At 67.4% G+C, this 24366-nt stretch overlaps 20 non-coding genes across 20 annotated transcripts; 8 read left to right on the top strand and 12 right to left on the bottom strand.

Annotated features, from left to right (window-relative positions):
- Nucleotides 1–60: 60 nt before the first annotated feature.
- Nucleotides 61–132, bottom strand: TRNAE-CUC (transfer RNA glutamic acid (anticodon CUC)). Its single transcript has one exon. It is a non-coding gene; the product is annotated as a tRNA-Glu (tRNA).
- A 257-nt stretch (nt 133–389) lies between these two features.
- TRNAG-UCC (transfer RNA glycine (anticodon UCC)) lies at nt 390–461 on the bottom strand. The gene has a single exon. It is a non-coding gene; the product is annotated as a tRNA-Gly (tRNA).
- A 778-nt stretch (nt 462–1239) lies between these two features.
- TRNAD-GUC (transfer RNA aspartic acid (anticodon GUC)) lies at nt 1240–1311 on the bottom strand. The gene has a single exon. It is a non-coding gene; the product is annotated as a tRNA-Asp (tRNA).
- A 657-nt stretch (nt 1312–1968) lies between these two features.
- TRNAL-CAG (transfer RNA leucine (anticodon CAG)) lies at nt 1969–2051 on the top strand. The gene has a single exon. It is a non-coding gene; the product is annotated as a tRNA-Leu (tRNA).
- A 1020-nt stretch (nt 2052–3071) lies between these two features.
- Nucleotides 3072–3142, top strand: TRNAG-GCC (transfer RNA glycine (anticodon GCC)). The gene has a single exon. It is a non-coding gene; the product is annotated as a tRNA-Gly (tRNA).
- Nucleotides 3143–6482: 3340 nt separating this feature from the next.
- TRNAE-CUC (transfer RNA glutamic acid (anticodon CUC)) lies at nt 6483–6554 on the bottom strand. The gene has a single exon. It is a non-coding gene; the product is annotated as a tRNA-Glu (tRNA).
- Nucleotides 6555–6811: 257 nt separating this feature from the next.
- TRNAG-UCC (transfer RNA glycine (anticodon UCC)) lies at nt 6812–6883 on the bottom strand. Its single transcript has one exon. It is a non-coding gene; the product is annotated as a tRNA-Gly (tRNA).
- Nucleotides 6884–7655: 772 nt separating this feature from the next.
- On the bottom strand, nt 7656–7727 carry TRNAD-GUC (transfer RNA aspartic acid (anticodon GUC)). The gene has a single exon. It is a non-coding gene; the product is annotated as a tRNA-Asp (tRNA).
- A 657-nt stretch (nt 7728–8384) lies between these two features.
- On the top strand, nt 8385–8467 carry TRNAL-CAG (transfer RNA leucine (anticodon CAG)). Its single transcript has one exon. It is a non-coding gene; the product is annotated as a tRNA-Leu (tRNA).
- A 1020-nt stretch (nt 8468–9487) lies between these two features.
- TRNAG-GCC (transfer RNA glycine (anticodon GCC)) lies at nt 9488–9558 on the top strand. Its single transcript has one exon. It is a non-coding gene; the product is annotated as a tRNA-Gly (tRNA).
- Nucleotides 9559–12899: 3341 nt separating this feature from the next.
- TRNAE-CUC (transfer RNA glutamic acid (anticodon CUC)) lies at nt 12900–12971 on the bottom strand. The gene has a single exon. It is a non-coding gene; the product is annotated as a tRNA-Glu (tRNA).
- A 257-nt stretch (nt 12972–13228) lies between these two features.
- Nucleotides 13229–13300, bottom strand: TRNAG-UCC (transfer RNA glycine (anticodon UCC)). The gene has a single exon. It is a non-coding gene; the product is annotated as a tRNA-Gly (tRNA).
- Nucleotides 13301–14072: 772 nt separating this feature from the next.
- Nucleotides 14073–14144, bottom strand: TRNAD-GUC (transfer RNA aspartic acid (anticodon GUC)). The gene has a single exon. It is a non-coding gene; the product is annotated as a tRNA-Asp (tRNA).
- Nucleotides 14145–14801: 657 nt separating this feature from the next.
- TRNAL-CAG (transfer RNA leucine (anticodon CAG)) lies at nt 14802–14884 on the top strand. Its single transcript has one exon. It is a non-coding gene; the product is annotated as a tRNA-Leu (tRNA).
- Nucleotides 14885–15904: 1020 nt separating this feature from the next.
- On the top strand, nt 15905–15975 carry TRNAG-GCC (transfer RNA glycine (anticodon GCC)). Its single transcript has one exon. It is a non-coding gene; the product is annotated as a tRNA-Gly (tRNA).
- A 3337-nt stretch (nt 15976–19312) lies between these two features.
- Nucleotides 19313–19384, bottom strand: TRNAE-CUC (transfer RNA glutamic acid (anticodon CUC)). The gene has a single exon. It is a non-coding gene; the product is annotated as a tRNA-Glu (tRNA).
- Nucleotides 19385–19641: 257 nt separating this feature from the next.
- Nucleotides 19642–19713, bottom strand: TRNAG-UCC (transfer RNA glycine (anticodon UCC)). The gene has a single exon. It is a non-coding gene; the product is annotated as a tRNA-Gly (tRNA).
- Nucleotides 19714–20491: 778 nt separating this feature from the next.
- Nucleotides 20492–20563, bottom strand: TRNAD-GUC (transfer RNA aspartic acid (anticodon GUC)). The gene has a single exon. It is a non-coding gene; the product is annotated as a tRNA-Asp (tRNA).
- A 657-nt stretch (nt 20564–21220) lies between these two features.
- On the top strand, nt 21221–21303 carry TRNAL-CAG (transfer RNA leucine (anticodon CAG)). The gene has a single exon. It is a non-coding gene; the product is annotated as a tRNA-Leu (tRNA).
- Nucleotides 21304–22323: 1020 nt separating this feature from the next.
- Nucleotides 22324–22394, top strand: TRNAG-GCC (transfer RNA glycine (anticodon GCC)). Its single transcript has one exon. It is a non-coding gene; the product is annotated as a tRNA-Gly (tRNA).
- The last annotated feature ends 1972 nt before the right edge of the window (nt 22395–24366 follow it).

Below are 24366 nucleotides of genomic sequence, written 5' to 3'. Positions count from 1 at the left end.
GAGTGGTAGGTTGAGCGAGTGGCAAGTGTGTGTGGGGGCAGCGCCAGGCAGAAGAAAAGCTTCCCTGACCGGGAATCGAACCCGGGCCGCGGCGGTGAGAGCGCCGAATCCTAACCACTAGACCACCAGGGAGCGTGGGAGCGCCTGTCCCGTCCATGCCACCTGCACTCGGAGCCCGCGCACCCATGGGCGCCCTGGCCAGCGGCCTCCCCGCCACGAGAGCACGGTGCCCTCTCCGACTTGGAGGCAGCTCCCCCAAAACACTGCGCGCCCGCCGCCTTCCCACGCAACTGGCGCGGGCAAAGCCACAGACCCAAGCTGCTCCCACATGCAACGCACTCACACCTGGCACGGAGGCCCCTGGGCTTCCCCGCAAAAGGTCGACCTACTGCGTTGGCCGGGAATCGAACCCGGGTCAACTGCTTGGAAGGCAGCTATGCTCACCACTATACCACCAACGCGGCACAGCCCGGGCTCCACCAACACCACGGCCAGCAGGCTCCCCGCCGCCAGCGGCAGCTGCTACTACCGCCGTCGCTACCGCCGCTCGCGCCTCGGCAGCCGCCGCCCGGCGCAGCCCTGTCCTTCCTGGACGCCAGGCGCCGTGCCACCCGCAGCGGCCGCTCGGGCCAGCCAAGCCCCGCTGCTCGCTCTCGCGGACCTAGCGCGCGCCCGGCCCCGGCCCCGGCCCCGGCCCCGGCCGCGGCCGCTGGGGGCGCCCGACCGGGCTCTCGCTGCCCCGACGCCGCAGCCCCGCGCACCCCCGCACCCGAGGCGCCCGACACCCCGACTTGGAGCGCCGGGTTTCTCCAAGGCCCTCCCTGCCTTCGGCGTCGGCTCGCGCCAGTTCCGCGGGCCTCAGCCAGGGCACAGGCGGCACTCAGGAGCAGCAGGAGGGTGATGCCCACCAGGGGGATCCCCCTACCTGCCCTGGCACCTGCGTGTGGGACTCCCTGCGAGGCCCGCGGCCAGCCTGAGCCGGATGGAGGCAGACACAGCTTTGGGACGGGCCGCTGGCCAGGCGCTTCGGACGCCAGAGAAAGAAGGCTGCTGTGGCGGGCGGGCGCGCGACTGGGCACCAGGAAGAAGGGCAGGGGAGCTGCGGCCGGAGGGTGGGCAGGCCAGGCGGGCGGCTTGGCAAGAACGGCTGGCGGGCGCCGGCCACTGGGCCTGCCTGAGAGCGGGGACCGGGTGGGCTGGTGGGTGGCCGTGGCAGAGTCCCAAAAAAAGGGACTGTGCCTCCCCGTCGGGGAATCGAACCCCGGTCTCCCGCGTGACAGGCGGGGATACTCACCACTATACTAACGAGGACGGCGGCTGCCGTCTGGGTGCCAGACCTCTCTCCGGCCGCCACCGCCACCGCCACCGCCACCGCCACCGCCGACGCCCACCCAGACGCCGTCGCTGCGCCCCCACGCCCAACACTGCTCCTCTCCCTTGGCCCACTGGCTCGCCGCGCAGAGTCCTCAACCCGCACCTCGCCCCGCACCAGCCCGACCCGCTTGCGACGCTCGCCGCGAGACACAGCCTCTCGTGCCGACTGGCGCCCGCCTCAACCCGCTGCCTGGGGCCTCCAGGGCGAGCGCCAGTGCCAGCGCGCGCGCCCGCCCGCCCGTCGCTCCGGCAGAGAGGCCCGGCGGCCCCCACTCCCGCGCGCAGGCCACAGGTGGCAGCCAGAGGAGGAGGACCAGTTTGGAGCGCAAGCCCAGCTGAGCGAGGAGAGTGCCTCGGTGCAGGATGCGGCGTCGGGGGCGGGCCCCAGCAGCCCGTCAACCCAAAGGCAGCGCACCTGGAGGCGCTGGGCCCGGGCTCAAGCACGTCGCCTGCTCCGCTGGCCACGTTCTGGCTCAGCTCCAGTGCTGGCGCCCCAGCCCAGCTTCCTTGGTGCCGCCACTCGGGCCGCCCAGGAGCGGCACCCGTGTGGGCCCCCTGGCCGAGCCAGGCGGCCGTGGGCGCTTGGGGCGAGCCGTCAGGATGGCCGAGCGGTCTAAGGCGCTGCGTTCAGGTCGCAGTCTCCCCTGGAGGCGTGGGTTCGAATCCCACTCCTGACACAGCAGCCTTTTTGGCAACAACAAACAGCCTGGACCCACCCGCCGCACACACACCCCTCTCCGGGCCGGCAGGCCACTGGCGCTCCTTGCGCCTCTCCAGCCGCCAGCGCCGGCCACGGGCGGGTCTCGCCGCCCCATCTGCACAGCGCTGACAGATGTGCTCCTACTGCAGCTCCCGCACACCTTCAATCCTCTGGCTTGGACAACCACAGGCCCCTCCAGGACCCCAGCCCCACCCCCACCCCCGCGGGCGCCACACGCCACCTTCAGCCGGGGAGCCTCAGCCGGGGATCCTTAGCAAGGGTCCACGCAGAGCGCTCGGCCCCGCAGCGCTCGCCACCCGATCCCACGGGATCGCACAGCCCCAGTGCGCGCGTGGGCCGGACCTCACTCGCCCGGCTCACGCGCGGGCTGGGGCCTTTCTTCTGCCGACGTGCCGCCTCGGGAAGCGACGGGCACAGGGGCATCGGCGCGGCCACCACCCGTTCCCTCCCCCTCCCGGCCCCCAGCGAAGTGGGTCGGTCGCTGTTGGGGGCGGGGGGGTCACTGCTGGGACCGCCGCGGGAACCTTGGCCGCGCTGCTTGGGCTCCGCCAGCGAGCCGGCGAGCGGCAGCGCGCGCGCACGGGACCCGTCTTCTTGCGACTCTGGGCGTCCTCCCAACGTCTGCCTGCCACAAGACTGCCCTTCGGTCTCGCTAGGTCGGGACCCTGCGCATGCCTGGGCTCCAAGCTCCAGGGCCGCCTGTACCCCGGCGCACCACTGGCTGTCGCCTGCACTGCTACTCAAGGGGAGTGGGGGTCCCAACGCCACGTCCCCACGCCATGTCGCGCCCACTCTCCCTCCCACTGCCAGCTCCGCTCCCGCTCCCACCACCACTCGCACCCGCGCCCAAGAACTCGCCCGGTAGGCCAGTCGGGCAGTGAGCAGTGTCTGGCGCTCCTCCACCAGTGGCAGCGGGGCGGCCGGGAGGAGGCAGGCCCACAGGCTGCAGCTGGCAGACTGTCGAGGAGGTAGCAGCGCATGGGTGGTTCAGTGGTAGAATTCTCGCCTGCCACGCGGGAGGCCCGGGTTCGATTCCCGGCCCATGCAGCCCACGGTCCCCTTTTGGTCCTGCCACATCAAAGGCTCACGGAGGGCTGCTCTGACCTCAGCTCTGCTCAGCTCTGACAAGCCCACACCCAGTCTCGCTTACCCCCTTCTCTTGGCTGCCGCTGCCCGCTGCCCGCTGCCCGCTGCCCACGACGCCCGCCTCTGCAGAGACCAAGGACCCAAAGGCCCTACCAGCGCACCCCTCGCCAGCACGCTCCACCCGCCGCCATCCCTGCCGCGCCCCACCTCCAACCACCCTTCTTTCTGCCCAGCCTCCCCGTTTCCTTTCTGGTCTTCAGGATCCCACACAACCTTCACCTCACGTTTCCCTTCAGTCCCAGACAGCATGCTAAAACACTCTGAAGCAGCGGCCCTTCAGGGCTCGACACCCTTCCCATCTCCGCGGCGCAATCCTGCTCACACTGCAAAAAACGACCCCATCCTTCCCAGGAAGGCCCACGCACGCACTCAAACTCCACAGAGAGATTCGGTCCTTTGGGCTACATGCTGATCACGGTCCCTCTCCCACCACAGACCAAGGACAGTCCCTATTGCAGAGGCACTCTGCCACACCTAGCCACCACCTCTTCTTCAATCTGCCCATTGCCATAGTGCCTGGGTCCCCTCGCCTGACTTTGGGTGGACGGTCTGTGGGGTCATTTGTTCACACGTGAGTGGAGGGCTGAAGGAGGAGAGGGGTGGGGGAGGCTATTTCAACCTGCACGGAGTCTGCCCAAGGCCCACCCGCCCCCACGCCCGACGCCCATCCATCCCAAGCACCCGCCTCACACGCTACTCCAGCCAGTTGAGTGTGTGCTACCCCTTGCCTGCCCTTTCCTCATATTTTCTCCCTCCCCTGCCCTCCCCTCCCCTCCCCTCCCCTCTCCTCCCCTTCCCTTCCCTTCCCATCCCATCAATCTCCGCCACTGTTTCTGCCTTTGCTCCCGCGCCTCTCTAGCTCACTGAATCTCACTCTCATTCTTGATGCCCCTTGGGCTCCCTTGCCCTCCATCTGCCCCCCACTGGTTCACCTGAGCTACTTGCCCAGTGACACGCCCTGGTTGCCAGCTTGACTGGGGTTGGTAGTGGTGGGAGTAGTCTAAGTAGGGCGGCGGTGGGGGTGCGGGGTGGGGGGGATTTGGGGCTGTTTGAGAGGTACCAGAGAGTATGTGGGACTGGGGAGTGGGACAGAAAGGCACAGGAGAGACACGACCGGGCTGTGGTCCTTTCTCGAGGCTTAGTCTTGAGGGCCCACCTTAAGCCGACAGGTTTGCCATCTACTTTGCAGCCTGTGACCGGCTAACTCGCACCTCTCTCAAATAAATACCGAGCCCGGCCACCCATGCGTTTCTAGATGCTCTCCTCGCCCCCACCCCTCCGACACCCTCTCTGCAATCCTCCCCACCCCTACCCCACCGTGCCCCGATGAACCCACGGCCTCCACAGAGCCAGTGTGCCAGTGGTGCGCAAGAACAATTCTGTTAGCCCTTGCTGTCTTCGCGGCTGCTGTGCCTCCCTGGTCTCCTTCTCTCACCCCACTCCCCACCCCCCAGCACTCAACCAGCACCCTTGCCCTCCTGGCCCTTGTCACAAGCCCATGGCACAAGCCAAGAGCACGACAGAACAGCACCCCCACCCACTGGCACCCTCTGGTCCCACCAAGACGATGGAGGGCACTGACTGCAGGGCAGATGGTGCGCTTGTGTGCCCCACCGCCACCAGGCCGCCCGCACCCCAAGGCGAGTCTGCACGCCCTTCAATGTGTGTGTGTGTGTGTGTGTGTGTGTGTGTGTGTGTGCTTCTCAGGATCTGAGCCCTGCCCGCCTCCCGAGAGAGCCCTCCTGCCCAGGAAACCCCGTGAGGTGCAGGGCCGCTCTCCCATTCCAGGGGCCGCGGGCTCTCAGAATCCACTCCACCGCACTGGCCTTCCAAAACCTCTGTCTCTGAACCCGGGGAATGGCCATGCAAAGCCCCGGTGCCCTGGGCTCTGATCCCCATGCCCACCCTCAGGGGAGGATGCACTTTGGAGACGTGTGTGACGTCAATGAGCCAGTCAGGCAGCAGGAAACGCGTGGTTCGGCAGGAGCTTTGCCCGCTGTGAAGCTTGCCCCAGCATGCTACCCTGTCTGTCAGACCGCAGGGTTCTGCACTCGCAAAAGGCTGTAGGGATCCCTTGGACCTCAGGTGTATTTTCACACAAGTAGACACAGATGGGACAACAGAGACACAGAGGTAGGTCTGTGGGTGAGATCGCCGCCCCAACCCCCCCTAAACCCTTCCCCCCCCTCAGCCCCCTCCGCCCCATCACGGCCCCAACCCCCTTCGGGAAATGGGATTGCCAAAGGAAACCACCTTGGAGCAACCATGAGACTGTCTCTACAGAGCTGGCTACAGGCGTTGGGACCGCACGGTGGCAGTGTGTTCGGACTCGTGCCAGGATCCCCAGTTAGACAGGAATGGGAGAAACACGTCGTCCTTCCGCTGAGTAAGGCCGAGGGACAGTCTGGAGGAGGGCAAGAAGGGTGCTCTGGGCAACGTTCTCTCTAGGTGGACAGCTGTGTGGGCAGTGCTCAGGGGATGTGGTGAGAATGATGAGGAAAGGTGAGTGCTGGCACCCTCTCCCACCCAACAGTCCCCGGCTCCCTGACACCCCTCCCCAAGCCACCTGTAGACCAGTGTCCCCAGACACCTGCTTCCTCTCCTTGCACGCCCCACAATCGCGACCTACATACACCCTGTCTGCCACTCACGGATCAAATTCCCCATCATCCTTCTTTTGTCCCCAAATCCCAAAACCTCCCGCCACCACCACCACCACCACCACCACCACCACCACCACCACCACCACCACCACCACCACCACCACCACCACCACCACCGCTGCCACCGCAGCAGCCAACACTTCCCCACCCACACCCCCAAGCGCTCAAAAGCTAACTCACTCACTCACTCACTCACTCACTCACTCACTCACACCCTCCCCAGCCTTCCACCATCCTTCCTCCCAACTGGCGGCGTCCACGCGTCCCAGGTGGGCCACCTTGGGCTCCTGAATCTTTCTCCCTCGCTAGCGTTGTCCTGCTGGCGCAAGCGCTGGCAGTGATCGTCGAGGGAACGCGCAGGGAGGTCAGCCTGGCGCGTGGTGTTGAGGGCTGAGCGGGCAGATCCTGAGAGCATAGGCACCGGGGCCGGGGACCGTAGCAGGTGCGCACGTGCGTGGCCTTGCCGGCGGCAGGGCCCGTGAAGTGGCTCAAGGTAGCCAGCGTTGGCGAGAGTAAAAGAGTGGTAGGTTGAGCGAGTGGCAAGTGTGTGTGGGGGCAGCGCCAGGCAGAAGAAAAGCTTCCCTGACCGGGAATCGAACCCGGGCCGCGGCGGTGAGAGCGCCGAATCCTAACCACTAGACCACCAGGGAACGTGGGAGCGCCTGTCCCGTCCATGCCACCTGCACTCGGAGCCCGCGCACCCATGGGCGCCCTGGCCAGCGGCCTCCCCGCCACGAGAGCACGGTGCCCTCTCCGACTTGGAGGCAGCTCCCCCAAAACACTGCGCGCCCGCCGCCTTCCCACGCAACTGGCGCGGGCAGAGCCACAGACCCAAGCTGCTCCCACATGCAACGCACTCACACCTGGCACGGAGGCCCCTGGGCTTCCCCGCAAAAGGTCGACCTACTGCGTTGGCCGGGAATCGAACCCGGGTCAACTGCTTGGAAGGCAGCTATGCTCACCACTATACCACCAACGCGGCACAGCCCGGGCTCCACCAACACCACGGCCAGCAGGCTCCCCGCCGCCAGCGGCAGCTGCTACTACCGCCGTCGCTACCGCCGCTCGCGCCTCGGCAGCCGCCGCCCGGCGCAGCCCTGTCCTTCCTGGACGCCAGGCGCCGTGCCACCCGCAGCGGCCGCTCGGGCCAGCCAAGCCCCGCTGCTCGCTCTCGCGGACCTAGCGCGCGCCCGGCCCCGGCCCCGGCCCCGGCCGCGGCCGCTGGGGGCGCCCGACCGGGCTCTCGCTGCCGCGACGCCGCAGCCCCGCGCACCCCCGCACCCGAGGCGCCCGACACCCCGACTTGGAGCGCCGGGTTTCTCCAAGGCCCTCCCTGCCTTCGGCGTCGGCTCGCGCCAGTTCCGCGGGCCTCAGCCAGGGCACAGGCGGCACTCAGGAGCAGCAGGAGGGTGATGCCCACCAGGGGGATCCCCCTACCTGCCCTGGCACCTGCGTGTGGGACTCCCTGCGAGGCCCGCGGCCAGCCTGAGCCGGATGGAGGCAGACACAGCTTTGGGACGGGCCGCTGGCCAGGCGCTTCGGACGCCAGAGAAAGAAGGCTGCTGTGGCGGGCGGGCGCGCGACTGGGCACCAGGAAGAAGGGCAGGGGAGCTGCGGCCGGAGGGTGGGCAGGCCAGGCGGGCGGCTTGGCAAGAACGGCTGGCGGGCGCCGGCCACTGGGCCTGCCTGAGAGCGGGGACCGGGTGGGCTGGTGGGTGGCCGTGGCAGAGTCCCAAAAAAAGGGACTGTGCCTCCCCGTCGGGGAATCGAACCCCGGTCTCCCGCGTGACAGGCGGGGATACTCACCACTATACTAACGAGGACGGCGGCTGCCGTCTGGGTGCCAGACCTCTCTCCGGCCGCCACCGCCACCGCCACCGCCACCGCCACCGCCGACGCCCACCCAGACGCCGTCGCTGCGCCCCCACGCCCAACACTGCTCCTCTCCCTTGGCCCACTGGCTCGCCGCGCAGAGTCCTCAACCCGCACCTCGCCCCGCACCAGCCCGACCCGCTTGCGACGCTCGCCGCGAGACACAGCCTCTCGTGCCGACTGGCGCCCGCCTCAACCCGCTGCCTGGGGCCTCCAGGGCGAGCGCCAGTGCCAGCGCGCGCGCCCGCCCGCCCGTCGCTCCGGCAGAGAGGCCCGGCGGCCCCCACTCCCGCGCGCAGGCCACAGGTGGCAGCCAGAGGAGGAGGACCAGTTTGGAGCGCAAGCCCAGCTGAGCGAGGAGAGTGCCTCGGTGCAGGATGCGGCGTCGGGGGCGGGCCCCAGCAGCCCGTCAACCCAAAGGCAGCGCACCTGGAGGCGCTGGGCCCGGGCTCAAGCACGTCGCCTGCTCCGCTGGCCACGTTCTGGCTCAGCTCCAGTGCTGGCGCCCCAGCCCAGCTTCCTTGGTGCCGCCACTCGGGCCGCCCAGGAGCGGCACCCGTGTGGGCCCCCTGGCCGAGCCAGGCGGCCGTGGGCGCTTGGGGCGAGCCGTCAGGATGGCCGAGCGGTCTAAGGCGCTGCGTTCAGGTCGCAGTCTCCCCTGGAGGCGTGGGTTCGAATCCCACTCCTGACACAGCAGCCTTTTTGGCAACAACAAACAGCCTGGACCCACCCGCCGCACACACACCCCTCTCCGGGCCGGCAGGCCACTGGCGCTCCTTGCGCCTCTCCAGCCGCCAGCGCCGGCCACGGGCGGGTCTCGCCGCCCCATCTGCACAGCGCTGACAGATGTGCTCCTACTGCAGCTCCCGCACACCTTCAATCCTCTGGCTTGGACAACCACAGGCCCCTCCAGGACCCCAGCCCCACCCCCACCCCCGCGGGCGCCACACGCCACCTTCAGCCGGGGAGCCTCAGCCGGGGATCCTTAGCAAGGGTCCACGCAGAGCGCTCGGCCCCGCAGCGCTCGCCACCCGATCCCACGGGATCGCACAGCCCCAGTGCGCGCGTGGGCCGGACCTCACTCGCCCGGCTCACGCGCGGGCTGGGGCCTTTCTTCTGCCGACGTGCCGCCTCGGGAAGCGACGGGCACAGGGGCATCGGCGCGGCCACCACCCGTTCCCTCCCCCTCCCGGCCCCCAGCGAAGTGGGTCGGTCGCTGTTGGGGGCGGGGGGGTCACTGCTGGGACCGCCGCGGGAACCTTGGCCGCGCTGCTTGGGCTCCGCCAGCGAGCCGGCGAGCGGCAGCGCGCGCGCACGGGACCCGTCTTCTTGCGACTCTGGGCGTCCTCCCAACGTCTGCCTGCCACAAGACTGCCCTTCGGTCTCGCTAGGTCGGGACCCTGCGCATGCCTGGGCTCCAAGCTCCAGGGCCGCCTGTACCCCGGCGCACCACTGGCTGTCGCCTGCACTGCTACTCAAGGGGAGTGGGGGTCCCAACGCCACGTCCCCACGCCATGTCGCGCCCACTCTCCCTCCCACTGCCAGCTCCGCTCCCGCTCCCACCACCACTCGCACCCGCGCCCAAGAACTCGCCCGGTAGGCCAGTCGGGCAGTGAGCAGTGTCTGGCGCTCCTCCACCAGTGGCAGCGGGGCGGCCGGGAGGAGGCAGGCCCACAGGCTGCAGCTGGCAGACTGTCGAGGAGGTAGCAGCGCATGGGTGGTTCAGTGGTAGAATTCTCGCCTGCCACGCGGGAGGCCCGGGTTCGATTCCCGGCCCATGCAGCCCACGGTCCCCTTTTGGTCCTGCCACATCAAAGGCTCACGGAGGGCTGCTCTGACCTCAGCTCTGCTCAGCTCTGACAAGCCCACACCCAGTCTCGCTTACCCCCTTCTCTTGGCTGCCGCTGCCCGCTGCCCGCTGCCCGCTGCCCACGACGCCCGCCTCTGCAGAGACCAAGGACCCAAAGGCCCTACCAGCGCACCCCTCGCCAGCACGCTCCACCCGCCGCCATCCCTGCCGCGCCCCACCTCCAACCACCCTTCTTTCTGCCCAGCCTCCCCGTTTCCTTTCTGGTCTTCAGGATCCCACACAACCTTCACCTCACGTTTCCCTTCAGTCCCAGACAGCATGCTAAAACACTCTGAAGCAGCGGCCCTTCAGGGCTCGACACCCTTCCCATCTCCGCGGCGCAATCCTGCTCACACTGCAAAAAACGACCCCATCCTTCCCAGGAAGGCCCACGCACGCACTCAAACTCCACAGAGAGATTCGGTCCTTTGGGCTACATGCTGATCACGGTCCCTCTCCCACCACAGACCAAGGACAGTCCCTATTGCAGAGGCACTCTGCCACACCTAGCCACCACCTCTTCTTCAATCTGCCCATTGCCATAGTGCCTGGGTCCCCTCGCCTGACTTTGGGTGGACGGTCTGTGGGGTCATTTGTTCACACGTGAGTGGAGGGCTGAAGGAGGAGAGGGGTGGGGGAGGCTATTTCAACCTGCACGGAGTCTGCCCAAGGCCCACCCGCCCCCACGCCCGACGCCCATCCATCCCAAGCACCCGCCTCACACGCTACTCCAGCCAGTTGAGTGTGTGCTACCCCTTGCCTGCCCTTTCCTCATATTTTCTCCCTCCCCTGCCCTCCCCTCCCCTCCCCTCCCCTCTCCTCCCCTTCCCTTCCCTTCCCACCCCATCAATCTCCGCCACTGTTTCTGCCTTTGCTCCCGCGCCTCTCTAGCTCACTGAATCTCACTCTCATTCTTGATGCCCCTTGGGCTCCCTTGCCCTCCATCTGCCCCCCACTGGTTCACCTGAGCTACTTGCCCAGTGACACGCCCTGGTTGCCAGCTTGACTGGGGTTGGTAGTGGTGGGAGTAGTCTAAGTAGGGCGGCGGTGGGGGTGCGGGGTGGGGGGGATTTGGGGCTGTTTGAGAGGTACCAGAGAGTATGTGGGACTGGGGAGTGGGACAGAAAGGCACAGGAGAGACACGACCGGGCTGTGGTCCTTTCTCGAGGCTTAGTCTTGAGGGCCCACCTTAAGCCGACAGGTTTGCCATCTACTTTGCAGCCTGTGACCGGCTAACTCGCACCTCTCTCAAATAAATACCGAGCCCGGCCACCCATGCGTTTCTAGATGCTCTCCTCGCCCCCACCCCTCCGACACCCTCTCTGCAATCCTCCCCACCCCTACCCCACCGTGCCCCGATGAACCCACGGCCTCCACAGAGCCAGTGTGCCAGTGGTGCGCAAGAACAATTCTGTTAGCCCTTGCTGTCTTCGCGGCTGCTGTGCCTCCCTGGTCTCCTTCTCTCACCCCACTCCCCACCCCCCAGCACTCAACCAGCACCCTTGCCCTCCTGGCCCTTGTCACAAGCCCATGGCACAAGCCAAGAGCACGACAGAACAGCACCCCCACCCACTGGCACCCTCTGGTCCCACCAAGACGATGGAGGGCACTGACTGCAGGGCAGATGGTGCGCTTGTGTGCCCCACCGCCACCAGGCCGCCCGCACCCCAAGGCGAGTCTGCACGCCCTTCAATGTGTGTGTGTGTGTGTGTGTGTGTGTGTGTGTGTGCTTCTCAGGATCTGAGCCCTGCCCGCCTCCCGAGAGAGCCCTCCTGCCCAGGAAACCCCGTGAGGTGCAGGGCCGCTCTCCCATTCCAGGGGCCGCGGGCTCTCAGAATCCACTCCACCGCACTGGCCTTCCAAAACCTCTGTCTCTGAACCCGGGGAATGGCCATGCAAAGCCCCGGTGCCCTGGGCTCTGATCCCCATGCCCACCCTCAGGGGAGGATGCACTTTGGAGACGTGTGTGACGTCAATGAGCCAGTCAGGCAGCAGGAAACGCGTGGTTCGGCAGGAGCTTTGCCCGCTGTGAAGCTTGCCCCAGCATGCTACCCTGTCTGTCAGACCGCAGGGTTCTGCACTCGCAAAAGGCTGTAGGGATCCCTTGGACCTCAGGTGTATTTTCACACAAGTAGACACAGATGGGACAACAGAGACACAGAGGTAGGTCTGTGGGTGAGATCGCCGCCCCAACCCCCCCTAAACCCTTCCCCCCCCTCAGCCCCCTCCGCCCCATCACGGCCCCAACCCCCTTCGGGAAATGGGATTGCCAAAGGAAACCACCTTGGAGCAACCATGAGACTGTCTCTACAGAGCTGGCTACAGGCGTTGGGACCGCACGGTGGCAGTGTGTTCGGACTCGTGCCAGGATCCCCAGTTAGACAGGAATGGGAGAAACACGTCGTCCTTCCGCTGAGTAAGGCCGAGGGACAGTCTGGAGGAGGGCAAGAAGGGTGCTCTGGGCAACGTTCTCTCTAGGTGGACAGCTGTGTGGGCAGTGCTCAGGGGATGTGGTGAGAATGATGAGGAAAGGTGAGTGCTGGCACCCTCTCCCACCCAACAGTCCCCGGCTCCCTGACACCCCTCCCCAAGCCACCTGTAGACCAGTGTCCCCAGACACCTGCTTCCTCTCCTTGCACGCCCCACAATCGCGACCTACATACACCCTGTCTGCCACTCACGGATCAAATTCCCCATCATCCTTCTTTTGTCCCCAAATCCCAAAACCTCCCGCCACCACCACCACCACCACCACCACCACCACCACCACCACCACCACCACCACCACCACCACCACCACCACCACCACCACCGCTGCCACCGCAGCAGCCAACACTTCCCCACCCACACCCCCAAGCGCTCAAAAGCTAACTCACTCACTCACTCACTCACTCACTCACTCACTCACACCCTCCCCAGCCTTCCACCATCCTTCCTCCCAACTGGCGGCGTCCACGCGTCCCAGGTGGGCCACCTTGGGCTCCTGAATCTTTCTCCCTCGCTAGCGTTGTCCTGCTGGCGCAAGCGCTGGCAGTGATCGTCGAGGGAACGCGCAGGGAGGTCAGCCTGGCGCGTGGTGTTGAGGGCTGAGCGGGCAGATCCTGAGAGCATAGGCACCGGGGCCGGGGACCGTAGCAGGTGCGCACGTGCGTGGCCTTGCCGGCGGCAGGGCCCGTGAAGTGGCTCAAGGTAGCCAGCGTTGGCGAGAGTAAAAGAGTGGTAGGTTGAGCGAGTGGCAAGTGTGTGTGGGGGCAGCGCCAGGCAGAAGAAAAGCTTCCCTGACCGGGAATCGAACCCGGGCCGCGGCGGTGAGAGCGCCGAATCCTAACCACTAGACCACCAGGGAACGTGGGAGCGCCTGTCCCGTCCATGCCACCTGCACTCGGAGCCCGCGCACCCATGGGCGCCCTGGCCAGCGGCCTCCCCGCCACGAGAGCACGGTGCCCTCTCCGACTTGGAGGCAGCTCCCCCAAAACACTGCGCGCCCGCCGCCTTCCCACGCAACTGGCGCGGGCAGAGCCACAGACCCAAGCTGCTCCCACATGCAACGCACTCACACCTGGCACGGAGGCCCCTGGGCTTCCCCGCAAAAGGTCGACCTACTGCGTTGGCCGGGAATCGAACCCGGGTCAACTGCTTGGAAGGCAGCTATGCTCACCACTATACCACCAACGCGGCACAGCCCGGGCTCCACCAACACCACGGCCAGCAGGCTCCCCGCCGCCAGCGGCAGCTGCTACTACCGCCGTCGCTACCGCCGCTCGCGCCTCGGCAGCCGCCGCCCGGCGCAGCCCTGTCCTTCCTGGACGCCAGGCGCCGTGCCACCCGCAGCGGCCGCTCGGGCCAGCCAAGCCCCGCTGCTCGCTCTCGCGGACCTAGCGCGCGCCCGGCCCCGGCCCCGGCCCCGGCCGCGGCCGCTGGGGGCGCCCGACCGGGCTCTCGCTGCCGCGACGCCGCAGCCCCGCGCACCCCCGCACCCGAGGCGCCCGACACCCCGACTTGGAGCGCCGGGTTTCTCCAAGGCCCTCCCTGCCTTCGGCGTCGGCTCGCGCCAGTTCCGCGGGCCTCAGCCAGGGCACAGGCGGCACTCAGGAGCAGCAGGAGGGTGATGCCCACCAGGGGGATCCCCCTACCTGCCCTGGCACCTGCGTGTGGGACTCCCTGCGAGGCCCGCGGCCAGCCTGAGCCGGATGGAGGCAGACACAGCTTTGGGACGGGCCGCTGGCCAGGCGCTTCGGACGCCAGAGAAAGAAGGCTGCTGTGGCGGGCGGGCGCGCGACTGGGCACCAGGAAGAAGGGCAGGGGAGCTGCGGCCGGAGGGTGGGCAGGCCAGGCGGGCGGCTTGGCAAGAACGGCTGGCGGGCGCCGGCCACTGGGCCTGCCTGAGAGCGGGGACCGGGTGGGCTGGTGGGTGGCCGTGGCAGAGTCCCAAAAAAAGGGACTGTGCCTCCCCGTCGGGGAATCGAACCCCGGTCTCCCGCGTGACAGGCGGGGATACTCACCACTATACTAACGAGGACGGCGGCTGCCGTCTGGGTGCCAGACCTCTCTCCGGCCGCCACCGCCACCGCCACCGCCACCGCCACCGCCGACGCCCACCCAGACGCCGTCGCTGCGCCCCCACGCCCAACACTGCTCCTCTCCCTTGGCCCACTGGCTCGCCGCGCAGAGTCCTCAACCCGCACCTCGCCCCGCACCAGCCCGACCCGCTTGCGACGCTCGCCGCGAGACACAGCCTCTCGTGCCGACTGGCGCCCGCCTCAACCCGCTGCCTGGGGCCTCCAGGGCGAGCGCCAGTGCCAGCGCGCGCGCCCGCCCGCCCGTCGCTCCGGCAGAGAGGCCCGGCGGCCCCCACTCCCGCGCGCAGGCCACAGGTGGCAGCCAGAGGAGGAGGACCAGTTTGGAGCGCAAGCCCAGCTGAGCGAGGAGAGTGCCTCGGTGCAGGATGCGGCGTCGGGGGCGGGCCCCAGCAGCCCGTCAACCCAAAGGCAGCGCACCTGGAGGCGCTGGGCCCGGGCTCAAGCACGTCGCCTGCTCCGCTGGCCACGTTCTGGCTCAGCTCCAGTGCTGGCGCCCCAGCCCAGCTTCCTTGGTGCCGCCACTCGGGCCGCCCAGGAGCGGCACCCGTGTGGGCCCCCTGGCCGAGCCAGGCGGCCGTGGGCGCTTGGGGCGAGCCGTCAGGATGGCCGAGCGGTCTAAGGCGCTGCGTTCAGGTCGCAGTCTCCCCTGGAGGCGTGGGTTCGAATCCCACTCCTGACACAGCAGCCTTTTTGGCAACAACAAACAGCCTGGACCCACCCGCCGCACACACACCCCTCTCCGGGCCGGCAGGCCACTGGCGCTCCTTGCGCCTCTCCAGCCGCCAGCGCCGGCCACGGGCGGGTCTCGCCGCCCCATCTGCACAGCGCTGACAGATGTGCTCCTACTGCAGCTCCCGCACACCTTCAATCCTCTGGCTTGGACAACCACAGGCCCCTCCAGGACCCCAGCCCCACCCCCACCCCCGCGGGCGCCACACGCCACCTTCAGCCGGGGAGCCTCAGCCGGGGATCCTTAGCAAGGGTCCACGCAGAGCGCTCGGCCCCGCAGCGCTCGCCACCCGATCCCACGGGATCGCACAGCCCCAGTGCGCGCGTGGGCCGGACCTCACTCGCCCGGCTCACGCGCGGGCTGGGGCCTTTCTTCTGCCGACGTGCCGCCTCGGGAAGCGACGGGCACAGGGGCATCGGCGCGGCCACCACCCGTTCCCTCCCCCTCCCGGCCCCCAGCGAAGTGGGTCGGTCGCTGTTGGGGGCGGGGGGGTCACTGCTGGGACCGCCGCGGGAACCTTGGCCGCGCTGCTTGGGCTCCGCCAGCGAGCCGGCGAGCGGCAGCGCGCGCGCACGGGACCCGTCTTCTTGCGACTCTGGGCGTCCTCCCAACGTCTGCCTGCCACAAGACTGCCCTTCGGTCTCGCTAGGTCGGGACCCTGCGCATGCCTGGGCTCCAAGCTCCAGGGCCGCCTGTACCCCGGCGCACCACTGGCTGTCGCCTGCACTGCTACTCAAGGGGAGTGGGGGTCCCAACGCCACGTCCCCACGCCATGTCGCGCCCACTCTCCCTCCCACTGCCAGCTCCGCTCCCGCTCCCACCACCACTCGCACCCGCGCCCAAGAACTCGCCCGGTAGGCCAGTCGGGCAGTGAGCAGTGTCTGGCGCTCCTCCACCAGTGGCAGCGGGGCGGCCGGGAGGAGGCAGGCCCACAGGCTGCAGCTGGCAGACTGTCGAGGAGGTAGCAGCGCATGGGTGGTTCAGTGGTAGAATTCTCGCCTGCCACGCGGGAGGCCCGGGTTCGATTCCCGGCCCATGCAGCCCACGGTCCCCTTTTGGTCCTGCCACATCAAAGGCTCACGGAGGGCTGCTCTGACCTCAGCTCTGCTCAGCTCTGACAAGCCCACACCCAGTCTCGCTTACCCCCTTCTCTTGGCTGCCGCTGCCCGCTGCCCGCTGCCCGCTGCCCACGACGCCCGCCTCTGCAGAGACCAAGGACCCAAAGGCCCTACCAGCGCACCCCTCGCCAGCACGCTCCACCCGCCGCCATCCCTGCCGCGCCCCACCTCCAACCACCCTTCTTTCTGCCCAGCCTCCCCGTTTCCTTTCTGGTCTTCAGGATCCCACACAACCTTCACCTCACGTTTCCCTTCAGTCCCAGACAGCATGCTAAAACACTCTGAAGCAGCGGCCCTTCAGGGCTCGACACCCTTCCCATCTCCGCGGCGCAATCCTGCTCACACTGCAAAAAACGACCCCATCCTTCCCAGGAAGGCCCACGCACGCACTCAAACTCCACAGAGAGATTCGGTCCTTTGGGCTACATGCTGATCACGGTCCCTCTCCCACCACAGACCAAGGACAGTCCCTATTGCAGAGGCACTCTGCCACACCTAGCCACCACCTCTTCTTCAATCTGCCCATTGCCATAGTGCCTGGGTCCCCTCGCCTGACTTTGGGTGGACGGTCTGTGGGGTCATTTGTTCACACGTGAGTGGAGGGCTGAAGGAGGAGAGGGGTGGGGGAGGCTATTTCAACCTGCACGGAGTCTGCCCAAGGCCCACCCGCCCCCACGCCCGACGCCCATCCATCCCAAGCACCCGCCTCACACGCTACTCCAGCCAGTTGAGTGTGTGCTACCCCTTGCCTGCCCTTTCCTCATATTTTCTCCCTCCCCTGCCCTCCCCTCCCCTCCCCTCCCCTCTCCTCCCCTTCCCTTCCCTTCCCATCCCATCAATCTCCGCCACTGTTTCTGCCTTTGCTCCCGCGCCTCTCTAGCTCACTGAATCTCACTCTCATTCTTGATGCCCCTTGGGCTCCCTTGCCCTCCATCTGCCCCCCACTGGTTCACCTGAGCTACTTGCCCAGTGACACGCCCTGGTTGCCAGCTTGACTGGGGTTGGTAGTGGTGGGAGTAGTCTAAGTAGGGCGGCGGTGGGGGTGCGGGGTGGGGGGGATTTGGGGCTGTTTGAGAGGTACCAGAGAGTATGTGGGACTGGGGAGTGGGACAGAAAGGCACAGGAGAGACACGACCGGGCTGTGGTCCTTTCTCGAGGCTTAGTCTTGAGGGCCCACCTTAAGCCGACAGGTTTGCCATCTACTTTGCAGCCTGTGACCGGCTAACTCGCACCTCTCTCAAATAAATACCGAGCCCGGCCACCCATGCGTTTCTAGATGCTCTCCTCGCCCCCACCCCTCCGACACCCTCTCTGCAATCCTCCCCACCCCTACCCCACCGTGCCCCGATGAACCCACGGCCTCCACAGAGCCAGTGTGCCAGTGGTGCGCAAGAACAATTCTGTTAGCCCTTGCTGTCTTCGCGGCTGCTGTGCCTCCCTGGTCTCCTTCTCTCACCCCACTCCCCACCCCCCAGCACTCAACCAGCACCCTTGCCCTCCTGGCCCTTGTCACAAGCCCATGGCACAAGCCAAGAGCACGACAGAACAGCACCCCCACCCACTGGCACCCTCTGGTCCCACCAAGACGATGGAGGGCACTGACTGCAGGGCAGATGGTGCGCTTGTGTGCCCCACCGCCACCAGGCCGCCCGCACCCCAAGGCGAGTCTGCACGCCCTTCAATGTGTGTGTGTGTGTGTGTGTGTGTGTGTGTGTGTGTGCTTCTCAGGATCTGAGCCCTGCCCGCCTCCCGAGAGAGCCCTCCTGCCCAGGAAACCCCGTGAGGTGCAGGGCCGCTCTCCCATTCCAGGGGCCGCGGGCTCTCAGAATCCACTCCACCGCACTGGCCTTCCAAAACCTCTGTCTCTGAACCCGGGGAATGGCCATGCAAAGCCCCGGTGCCCTGGGCTCTGATCCCCATGCCCACCCTCAGGGGAGGATGCACTTTGGAGACGTGTGTGACGTCAATGAGCCAGTCAGGCAGCAGGAAACGCGTGGTTCGGCAGGAGCTTTGCCCGCTGTGAAGCTTGCCCCAGCATGCTACCCTGTCTGTCAGACCGCAGGGTTCTGCACTCGCAAAAGGCTGTAGGGATCCCTTGGACCTCAGGTGTATTTTCACACAAGTAGACACAGATGGGACAACAGAGACACAGAGGTAGGTCTGTGGGTGAGATCGCCGCCCCAACCCCCCCTAAACCCTTCCCCCCCCTCAGCCCCCTCCGCCCCATCACGGCCCCAACCCCCTTCGGGAAATGGGATTGCCAAAGGAAACCACCTTGGAGCAACCATGAGACTGTCTCTACAGAGCTGGCTACAGGCGTTGGGACCGCACGGTGGCAGTGTGTTCGGACTCGTGCCAGGATCCCCAGTTAGACAGGAATGGGAGAAACACGTCGTCCTTCCGCTGAGTAAGGCCGAGGGACAGTCTGGAGGAGGGCAAGAAGGGTGCTCTGGGCAACGTTCTCTCTAGGTGGACAGCTGTGTGGGCAGTGCTCAGGGGATGTGGTGAGAATGATGAGGAAAGGTGAGTGCTGGCACCCTCTCCCACCCAACAGTCCCCGGCTCCCTGACACCCCTCCCCAAGCCACCTGTAGACCAGTGTCCCCAGACACCTGCTTCCTCTCCTTGCACGCCCCACAATCGCGACCTACATACACCCTGTCTGCCACTCACGGATCAAATTCCCCATCATCCTTCTTTTGTCCCCAAATCCCAAAACCTCCCGCCACCACCACCACCACCACCACCACCACCACCACCACCACCACCACCACCACCACCACCACCACCACCACCACCGCTGCCACCGCAGCAGCCAACACTTCCCCACCCACACCCCCAAGCGCTCAAAAGCTAACTCACTCACTCACTCACTCACTCACTCACTCACTCACACCCTCCCCAGCCTTCCACCATCCTTCCTCCCAACTGGCGGCGTCCACGCGTCCCAGGTGGGCCACCTTGGGCTCCTGAATCTTTCTCCCTCGCTAGCGTTGTCCTGCTGGCGCAAGCGCTGGCAGTGATCGTCGAGGGAACGCGCAGGGAGGTCAGCCTGGCGCGTGGTGTTGAGGGCTGAGCGGGCAGATCCTGAGAGCATAGGCACCGGGGCCGGGGACCGTAGCAGGTGCGCACGTGCGTGGCCTTGCCGGCGGCAGGGCCCGTGAAGTGGCTCAAGGTAGCCAGCGTTGGCGAGAGTAAAAGAGTGGTAGGTTGAGCGAGTGGCAAGTGTGTGTGGGGGCAGCGCCAGGCAGAAGAAAAGCTTCCCTGACCGGGAATCGAACCCGGGCCGCGGCGGTGAGAGCGCCGAATCCTAACCACTAGACCACCAGGGAGCGTGGGAGCGCCTGTCCCGTCCATGCCACCTGCACTCGGAGCCCGCGCACCCATGGGCGCCCTGGCCAGCGGCCTCCCCGCCACGAGAGCACGGTGCCCTCTCCGACTTGGAGGCAGCTCCCCCAAAACACTGCGCGCCCGCCGCCTTCCCACGCAACTGGCGCGGGCAAAGCCACAGACCCAAGCTGCTCCCACATGCAACGCACTCACACCTGGCACGGAGGCCCCTGGGCTTCCCCGCAAAAGGTCGACCTACTGCGTTGGCCGGGAATCGAACCCGGGTCAACTGCTTGGAAGGCAGCTATGCTCACCACTATACCACCAACGCGGCACAGCCCGGGCTCCACCAACACCACGGCCAGCAGGCTCCCCGCCGCCAGCGGCAGCTGCTACTACCGCCGTCGCTACCGCCGCTCGCGCCTCGGCAGCCGCCGCCCGGCGCAGCCCTGTCCTTCCTGGACGCCAGGCGCCGTGCCACCCGCAGCGGCCGCTCGGGCCAGCCAAGCCCCGCTGCTCGCTCTCGCGGACCTAGCGCGCGCCCGGCCCCGGCCCCGGCCCCGGCCCCGGCCGCGGCCGCTGGGGGCGCCCGACCGGGCTCTCGCTGCCCCGACGCCGCAGCCCCGCGCACCCCCGCACCCGAGGCGCCCGACACCCCGACTTGGAGCGCCGGGTTTCTCCAAGGCCCTCCCTGCCTTCGGCGTCGGCTCGCGCCAGTTCCGCGGGCCTCAGCCAGGGCACAGGCGGCACTCAGGAGCAGCAGGAGGGTGATGCCCACCAGGGGGATCCCCCTACCTGCCCTGGCACCTGCGTGTGGGACTCCCTGCGAGGCCCGCGGCCAGCCTGAGCCGGATGGAGGCAGACACAGCTTTGGGACGGGCCGCTGGCCAGGCGCTTCGGACGCCAGAGAAAGAAGGCTGCTGTGGCGGGCGGGCGCGCGACTGGGCACCAGGAAGAAGGGCAGGGGAGCTGCGGCCGGAGGGTGGGCAGGCCAGGCGGGCGGCTTGGCAAGAACGGCTGGCGGGCGCCGGCCACTGGGCCTGCCTGAGAGCGGGGACCGGGTGGGCTGGTGGGTGGCCGTGGCAGAGTCCCAAAAAAAGGGACTGTGCCTCCCCGTCGGGGAATCGAACCCCGGTCTCCCGCGTGACAGGCGGGGATACTCACCACTATACTAACGAGGACGGCGGCTGCCGTCTGGGTGCCAGACCTCTCTCCGGCCGCCACCGCCACCGCCACCGCCACCGCCACCGCCGACGCCCACCCAGACGCCGTCGCTGCGCCCCCACGCCCAACACTGCTCCTCTCCCTTGGCCCACTGGCTCGCCGCGCAGAGTCCTCAACCCGCACCTCGCCCCGCACCAGCCCGACCCGCTTGCGACGCTCGCCGCGAGACACAGCCTCTCGTGCCGACTGGCGCCCGCCTCAACCCGCTGCCTGGGGCCTCCAGGGCGAGCGCCAGTGCCAGCGCGCGCGCCCGCCCGCCCGTCGCTCCGGCAGAGAGGCCCGGCGGCCCCCACTCCCGCGCGCAGGCCACAGGTGGCAGCCAGAGGAGGAGGACCAGTTTGGAGCGCAAGCCCAGCTGAGCGAGGAGAGTGCCTCGGTGCAGGATGCGGCGTCGGGGGCGGGCCCCAGCAGCCCGTCAACCCAAAGGCAGCGCACCTGGAGGCGCTGGGCCCGGGCTCAAGCACGTCGCCTGCTCCGCTGGCCACGTTCTGGCTCAGCTCCAGTGCTGGCGCCCCAGCCCAGCTTCCTTGGTGCCGCCACTCGGGCCGCCCAGGAGCGGCACCCGTGTGGGCCCCCTGGCCGAGCCAGGCGGCCGTGGGCGCTTGGGGCGAGCCGTCAGGATGGCCGAGCGGTCTAAGGCGCTGCGTTCAGGTCGCAGTCTCCCCTGGAGGCGTGGGTTCGAATCCCACTCCTGACACAGCAGCCTTTTTGGCAACAACAAACAGCCTGGACCCACCCGCCGCACACACACCCCTCTCCGGGCCGGCAGGCCACTGGCGCTCCTTGCGCCTCTCCAGCCGCCAGCGCCGGCCACGGGCGGGTCTCGCCGCCCCATCTGCACAGCGCTGACAGATGTGCTCCTACTGCAGCTCCCGCACACCTTCAATCCTCTGGCTTGGACAACCACAGGCCCCTCCAGGACCCCAGCCCCACCCCCACCCCCGCGGGCGCCACACGCCACCTTCAGCCGGGGAGCCTCAGCCGGGGATCCTTAGCAAGGGTCCACGCAGAGCGCTCGGCCCCGCAGCGCTCGCCACCCGATCCCACGGGATCGCACAGCCCCAGTGCGCGCGTGGGCCGGACCTCACTCGCCCGGCTCACGCGCGGGCTGGGGCCTTTCTTCTGCCGACGTGCCGCCTCGGGAAGCGACGGGCACAGGGGCATCGGCGCGGCCACCACCCGTTCCCTCCCCCTCCCGGCCCCCAGCGAAGTGGGTCGGTCGCTGTTGGGGGCGGGGGGGTCACTGCTGGGACCGCCGCGGGAACCTTGGCCGCGCTGCTTGGGCTCCGCCAGCGAGCCGGCGAGCGGCAGCGCGCGCGCACGGGACCCGTCTTCTTGCGACTCTGGGCGTCCTCCCAACGTCTGCCTGCCACAAGACTGCCCTTCGGTCTCGCTAGGTCGGGACCCTGCGCATGCCTGGGCTCCAAGCTCCAGGGCCGCCTGTACCCCGGCGCACCACTGGCTGTCGCCTGCACTGCTACTCAAGGGGAGTGGGGGTCCCAACGCCACGTCCCCACGCCATGTCGCGCCCACTCTCCCTCCCACTGCCAGCTCCGCTCCCGCTCCCACCACCACTCGCACCCGCGCCCAAGAACTCGCCCGGTAGGCCAGTCGGGCAGTGAGCAGTGTCTGGCGCTCCTCCACCAGTGGCAGCGGGGCGGCCGGGAGGAGGCAGGCCCACAGGCTGCAGCTGGCAGACTGTCGAGGAGGTAGCAGCGCATGGGTGGTTCAGTGGTAGAATTCTCGCCTGCCACGCGGGAGGCCCGGGTTCGATTCCCGGCCCATGCAGCCCACGGTCCCCTTTTGGTCCTGCCACATCAAAGGCTCACGGAGGGCTGCTCTGACCTCAGCTCTGCTCAGCTCTGACAAGCCCACACCCAGTCTCGCTTACCCCCTTCTCTTGGCTGCCGCTGCCCGCTGCCCGCTGCCCGCTGCCCACGACGCCCGCCTCTGCAGAGACCAAGGACCCAAAGGCCCTACCAGCGCACCCCTCGCCAGCACGCTCCACCCGCCGCCATCCCTGCCGCGCCCCACCTCCAACCACCCTTCTTTCTGCCCAGCCTCCCCGTTTCCTTTCTGGTCTTCAGGATCCCACACAACCTTCACCTCACGTTTCCCTTCAGTCCCAGACAGCATGCTAAAACACTCTGAAGCAGCGGCCCTTCAGGGCTCGACACCCTTCCCATCTCCGCGGCGCAATCCTGCTCACACTGCAAAAAACGACCCCATCCTTCCCAGGAAGGCCCACGCACGCACTCAAACTCCACAGAGAGATTCGGTCCTTTGGGCTACATGCTGATCACGGTCCCTCTCCCACCACAGACCAAGGACAGTCCCTATTGCAGAGGCACTCTGCCACACCTAGCCACCACCTCTTCTTCAATCTGCCCATTGCCATAGTGCCTGGGTCCCCTCGCCTGACTTTGGGTGGACGGTCTGTGGGGTCATTTGTTCACACGTGAGTGGAGGGCTGAAGGAGGAGAGGGGTGGGGGAGGCTATTTCAACCTGCACGGAGTCTGCCCAAGGCCCACCCGCCCCCACGCCCGACGCCCATCCATCCCAAGCACCCGCCTCACACGCTACTCCAGCCAGTTGAGTGTGTGCTACCCCTTGCCTGCCCTTTCCTCATATTTTCTCCCTCCCCTGCCCTCCCCTCCCCTCCCCTCCCCTCTCCTCCCCTTCCCTTCCCTTCCCATCCCATCAATCTCCGCCACTGTTTCTGCCTTTGCTCCCGCGCCTCTCTAGCTCACTGAATCTCACTCTCATTCTTGATGCCCCTTGGGCTCCCTTGCCCTCCATCTGCCCCCCACTGGTTCACCTGAGCTACTTGCCCAGTGACACGCCCTGGTTGCCAGCTTGACTGGGGTTGGTAGTGGTGGGAGTAGTCTAAGTAGGGCGGCGGTGGGGGTGCGGGGTGGGGGGGATTTGGGGCTGTTTGAGAGGTACCAGAGAGTATGTGGGACTGGGGAGTGGGACAGAAAGGCACAGGAGAGACACGACCGGGCTGTGGTCCTTTCTCGAGGCTTAGTCTTGAGGGCCCACCTTAAGCCGACAGGTTTGCCATCTACTTTGCAGCCTGTGACCGGCTAACTCGCACCTCTCTCAAATAAATACCGAGCCCGGCCACCCATGCGTTTCTAGATGCTCTCCTCGCCCCCACCCCTCCGACACCCTCTCTGCAATCCTCCCCACCCCTACCCCACCGTGCCCCGATGAACCCACGGCCTCCACAGAGCCAGTGTGCCAGTGGTGCGCAAGAACAATTCTGTTAGCCCTTGCTGTCTTCGCGGCTGCTGTGCCTCCCTGGTCTCCTTCTCTCACCCCACTCCCCACCCCCCAGCACTCAACCAGCACCCTTGCCCTCCTGGCCCTTGTCACAAGCCCATGGCACAAGCCAAGAGCACGACAGAACAGCACCCCCACCCACTGGCACCCTCTGGTCCCACCAAGACGATGGAGGGCACTGACTGCAGGGCAGATGGTGCGCTTGTGTGCCCCACCGCCACCAGGCCGCCCGCACCCCAAGGCGAGTCTGCACGCCCTTCAATGTGTGTGTGTGTGTGTGTGTGTGTGTGTGTGTGTGTGCTTCTCAGGATCTGAGCCCTGCCCGCCTCCCGAGAGAGCCCTCCTGCCCAGGAAACCCCGTGAGGTGCAGGGCCGCTCTCCCATTCCAGGGGCCGCGGGCTCTCAGAATCCACTCCACCGCACTGGCCTTCCAAAACCTCTGTCTCTGAACCCGGGGAATGGCCATGCAAAGCC

Source organism: Tenrec ecaudatus, unplaced genomic scaffold (assembly GCF_050624435.1).
Source record: "Tenrec ecaudatus isolate mTenEca1 unplaced genomic scaffold, mTenEca1.hap1 Scaffold_1841, whole genome shotgun sequence".
NCBI classification, from domain to species: domain Eukaryota; kingdom Metazoa; phylum Chordata; class Mammalia; order Afrosoricida; family Tenrecidae; genus Tenrec; species Tenrec ecaudatus.
Note: the sequence above shows the minus strand (reverse complement) of the source record. Positions and strands in the feature narration are given on the sequence as shown.